The following is a 5,664-nucleotide window of genomic DNA, read 5'->3' as shown; positions in this document are numbered from 1 at the left end:
ACTCTGTGTTCTCTTTGGGAAATAAACCTGCTAGTTTTTCTGACATCTGCCTTGCCTGAAGTTTGTGATCCACTGACAGGTGGAGGCTGGCACAGTGAGCTGGGTGAGTTTGGTGCTGAGGATGTCCGGGATGATGGTATATGATTGTGGAGTGTTTGAAGCAGGAGGGAACTTCACACAGCTCCAGTGATCTGTTGAAGACCTGTGTGAAGATGGGGGCCAGCTGGTCTGTGCAGATTTTCAGGCAGGATGGAGAAACACCGTCTGGGCCAGGAGCCTTCCTGAACATCTGCTTCTGAAAGAGCTGGCGCACATCCTCTTCTGCATGGTTTTTCCAACACTGTGACATCTGTGCAGCAACCTTCGTTTATATAGAGACCGAGTCCACCTCCCCTTGTTTTTCCCGTGAGCTCCGTTACACGGTCTGTGCGGATGAGATTAAATCCCAATATGTGAAGTATGCTGTCCGGGAGGTGCTTTGTGAGCCAGGATTTGGTGAAACAGAGGGCGGCCGATCTGATTGTTGTACATAATAAAACAATAAATAGGCATTGCTGCATACTTTATCATGTATGTTGTTGGTAAAGATCATATTTAAAGTGGCTATGTCTGAATTTAATAACCTGATGGTGGAAGGAATAAAAGATTTGGAGTTGTCACAGCCAGAGCTGTGATTCTGTGGTTTGGGTTTGTTTTCTTCTAGTTTTTCACTTTCCCTGGTGTGTGAGTGGGCGTCTCTTGAGGACTAGTTTGCATCCCTAATTTACTTTACTAACCTCAGCTCTAGTGTTGCACGGTACACTGATACACTCTGGTCACCCTCCCTGCAGGCATAGTGGGTGACAGTGAGAGACTTGGCTACAAGCAAAAGTGCTCTTCCTCGGCTTGTAAACAAAGAAGATGCATGGAGTTAACTTTGGAATTATTTCTCTTATGTAACAGTGCGAACAAGCGCATGGAAAACCACAAAGCCTGTCTATAAAGATGCACGCAGACCAAGGGAGGCGACATATTATTATATTAACTAAAACGTGGGATCAAAATATTATCTTGTGGCCGCGAGATAAGTGTATATAAAAAGAGCCATAACAATGGAGCAGCTTTTCTACTTAAAGCATGTCAAGTGCACAGCTCCAGCTGCCACCTTAAGTATCACCCACTACAGGAGTGTCCTGTTAGGCCACATTAGCATGGAGAGAATGTCTGCTCCCAAAAATACTAGCTGACAAAATTCTCTCTGGTCCCCCTTGATCAAGTCTATCACTTAGTCGGGGTGGGTGTTTGCGAACTCACTGCTCTGAGTTATGTGTGGCCAGTAGGTGGGTCCTATGGGCTGGGTGTGTCTGGTGGCCTCCTGGGGCTGTTGCTGTTGTCGTGGGTTGGCTGCTATCTCTTTCCTTTGGGGGGCTGCAGTGTGTGTGTGGGGTGCTGCTTCACTGCTGGGGAGGGAAGGGAGCGGGGCGTTGGGGGTCTGGCCTGGGATGGGTGGCCTTACTTCCTGGGTGGCTCTAATTGCACTCGGGGGGGATGGCCTCTGGCTGGGCTGGGGGGCTGTCGCCCTTGGTTCTCTCACGTACTCGCTCCCAGGCGGCCAGGGGCTCCCAGGCATGGCTTTCTGCTGTTCTCCCTTGGGGTGTGGTCTTGGGTCCTTTGTGCTTTTGGAGGGTCGTGGGGTTCTGGGGTTCTTGCCTGCCTATCGCTGGGGTTGGTATGGTGCTGTTGTGGTGTCCCACTCTAACTAACAACTACATTCTGGAACAGGCTTATGCATACACATATATACACAAACAAATTTAGGTTGTCCCTGGTTGTGACAGGTATTCTTTAATTTAAATTAATTGTTATTATTCCAGCTCTCATGGCTGTGCTGTGTTGTTTATTTATTTTGCTTGACTGTTTCTCCTTTTCATTTTCCCTAAAGGCTCGTGCAGACTACACAACTTTCAGCGTCGGCCGATCGCTGTACTGTTCACACTGCACAACTTGCCGTCTTGTGAAGGGAGTCTGAAATCGTTGTGGCATTCACACTACGTGACTGAATTCACCCAACTACCACGTTTTGTAAAGAAAACACATGTGAAATGTGTGAAAAAGTAGCTGCCTGCTCTGCCAGCTGCCTGCTCTCATTGGCTGGATGTGGATGTTGAGTCGGCCGACTCAACATCCACATCCAGGCCCAGACGGTGCCGACTCCAGATATTTGGCATGCTAGATATCGGGCAGACGTCGGAGACGTGTCAGAAATGTGTTGGGGAGCAGTTTTGATGCGTCATTGAGTTGTTCACACATAACGACTGGCGACCGCCAATCAACCTCTGATTTACTCCTGACGGTCGCCGAGTGGCAAATTGGCCTAAAAATCGTGTAGTGTGAACTAGGCTTCAGTTGTTTTCTTTTGCCAGCTGTTTATTGCTGTTGTTCAGCTGGTTGTTTTTTGTCTTTGTTTAGTTAGTTAGTTTGTTTTTTTTCTCCGCCCCAAGCCCCCTTCCCCTTTCTCTTGCAGGTTTTGTTGCTTTTTGCAATTGGTGTTTCCTTCTGCTATTTCCTGTTGTCCTCACCCCCCAGCCCCCTTCTCTTGCAGGTGTTGTCCTTTCCCTGTGGTGTCTGTTTGTGCAGTGTTCATGCCCCCCATCCCCATGTCTGCCCCCCTGTCCGGCCCGGTGACAAATCAATACATATTTAAATAAATAATAAAACAGACAAAGGAGTATATTAATACTCTCTTGTTAAAGTAAAATGTGTCTGGCACAACATGGTATCCAGCTCCTCATACTATACCAGGCTGCTGGGCAGGACAGGATGAAAAAAAAAAGAGAAAAAAGAGAAAGAAAGAAGGTTTTTGATTTTGTTATAGCTTGTACACATAGACACATACCAAAACCTTGAAGTCACATTTATAACAGCACATTTGCTCAGGTTCATACAGTATGTCAATGTCACAAAGAATCATGCCACCAGGGAGGAGGCAAACAATGTTGGTTACTCTCAGTCAGTGCCATTCCTCATCCTTCCTATCAGACGAGTCTGGAGCATAACAATTATCCCATCTTATCACTATGTCCAGGCACCCAAAGCCATACTACAGCATTCCAAGATGAAGGACTGTGTGAGGCCACTAAGATTAACCACTATGTCCCTACTTAATTTTAACATTCCCTCATATCCATATCATAAATGTTAATAGGAACATTATGTTTAGACATTTGCATAATTGTTTAAACAATCCTACACCCCCTGCTTAGCCAAGTAGCAGGTATTGTTGTTGTGATAACATTACTTACTGTTACCTAAGAAGTTGGAGATTAAAATTGTGCAGTCTTTACTAGTGTAACAGGAATAGCTTAAAGGTGCCCTGTGGAGTTTTCTTGTAAACAAACAAAAGTTATGTTTACATTCTGTGTCTCTAACCTCTTGCATGTGGCACCTTTTCACCTCAATGATAAATTAATCCATTTCAATAAAGTTAGAACTCTTGGACTTTAATAGCTCCTGTGTTTCAGCAGGATTTTTTGCTCATTTTCAAAACTTTCTGCACATTCAGAGTCTCTCACATATCTGTGTTTTCGTATATGTCCAGAAAAAAGTTGCAACATCACAAGACTAATGTCATCATTTAATGAGAATTCATAATGTTTTTTAAGTCTACCTGCCCTATACGTGTGCATTACTTTAATGCTACGGAGCCCGTTTGACCGTTTGGGACTGCATGCTGCATATGAAACCAAAACCAACCGAAAACACTACTGATCCAGCAGAAATCTCAGCACAAATCCACACACACATGTTAACTTCAGCAGCTTGTGATGGCCCCAGGGCCTGCCAGGGTGTTTGTGTGTTTTGTTGCAGGGTGAACTTCCTGGTGGAGTGGAGCTGAGGCCATCAGGCAGATCAGAGGCAGCTGGCCACTGTCTCCGGACGGCATAAAACCCACCCCTTCCTGATTGTTGCGAGGCTTAACTGCTCGCTTTTTCCTGGTCCCCAGCACCACGGTGTGTTGCTTTGTTGCTCCTTTCTTTGTTTAAATTAACCTGGCACTATGTTTGCCAGTCACATTTGTAAGGCTTTAAAAGTATTTGTTATATATGTTAAATTAAATTACTTTAGTTAATAAACCTCCTTTTTCTGGTAATCCCTCAAGCGTGGTTTCCTCTATTTGCTGTGGCCTCTGAGCCGGGCCATACCAAGCTCCAATAAAGTGCAGCTCACAGTCCCAAACAGAGCAAGGTTGCGCCTCACTTTTCAGATGTTTATATTGTAAAACTTTACCAGTTACATCAAGACTTGTCACAACTGTCTGGACTCACATTATGAGGTACACTTCATTACTATCACGTCTTACGCCGATGTCTCATCAACTGGGCTGAGTTCATTCACACCGAGTCGAAAACTTTCTCTTGCAGCGCCCCCTGACATTATGCACCCTAGGCACCCGCCTATGTCGCCTATGCCACGGGCCAGCCCTGCATATGACTTTGGCCAACATAGCCACATACAAAAAAGAAAAATTTACCATTCAGATAGGCCCTGGTGTATGCTTGAACTTCTTACTCAGGATCTGACTCTGTTTTAAACATACATTGCACCATTGTGTTGTCACTAGTAGCCATGTTTTTTCTAGGGAAAACACTCATCAGTTGCCGTGGGAGCTTAGAGCCCACCCCGCAATGTCACAGACATTTTGTGAAGACCTCTGGGAACTGTACTGTATGTCATCCATTAAAGGAACACATAATTGTTTATATAATCAAATTACTGTTAATACCTCACCAGGAACCTAGTATGTTTACACTGTGTTTCTTTATAGATAGATGCAAGTAATGGCCATTCATTTCTTCTATGGTCTCCATTATGAATTTCTTTGACCTTCATGTCTCCCCTTCATGTCTCCCCTTTGTACAATTCAATAAAAAGTTGATTTTAAAGTGCTGCTAAATTGAGGCTGTGAAAATTTTTAACAACTCCCATCTTCAATTATTTATTTAGCTGATGCTTTTTTTTTATTTTTTTATTTTTTTACATATTATTTAATTTGCTATGGACCTGGAACAAACACTATTATTTACATGGATGTTCTGCTTTATTATTTGTCAGTGTCAGGTATATTTGACTGTATATGTGTTGACATTCCACGTGGAATATTTTACTACGATTGTCTCTTTGTACAGTTCTCCTGTGGGAGAGGAGCTGGTGTGGGCACCATGGAGGTTCTGCTTTATTATTAGTCAGAATAGTCAGAATAAACAGAGATTCACTTCAAAGAGATCCTGTTGACGTGGCAACATAAGGGCATGGTAGGGGGGTGTAGTTGGTAGTGTGATGTCTCAGTCAGAGCAGGTGTGGGTTTTGAACGGTGGCTTATCAAACCTACAGTAAAACACATTCAAGGTGTAAGACAGATCTCCACTGTGTAGGGGGTGGTTTCCTGTAGCGAGTCATGTCCTGCAGGCCTCTTCACACTGATACAAAGTCGTTGTTCAGTGCAGCTTCTCTTTGCTACTTTGATCTCCTTTGTCAGCGTGTTTCTGGTTATACAGGATTCTCTCCCCACTTCTGTAGGCCTCCTCCTACAGAAGTGGGGACTGACTAAGCTGTATGAATTTTACCTGGGATCATTGTTGCTGTTTTAAGTTTTAGCCATGCTGCAGATTTGATTAGTCTATCATG

The sequence above is a fragment of the Micropterus salmoides genome, unplaced genomic scaffold (genome assembly GCF_014851395.1).
Source record: "Micropterus salmoides isolate LMB-PRFRI ecotype aquatic unplaced genomic scaffold, ASM1485139v1 Ms_hic_scaffold_5, whole genome shotgun sequence".
Classification (NCBI taxonomy): Eukaryota; Metazoa; Chordata; class Actinopteri; order Centrarchiformes; family Centrarchidae; genus Micropterus; species Micropterus salmoides.
Note: the sequence above shows the minus strand (reverse complement) of the source record.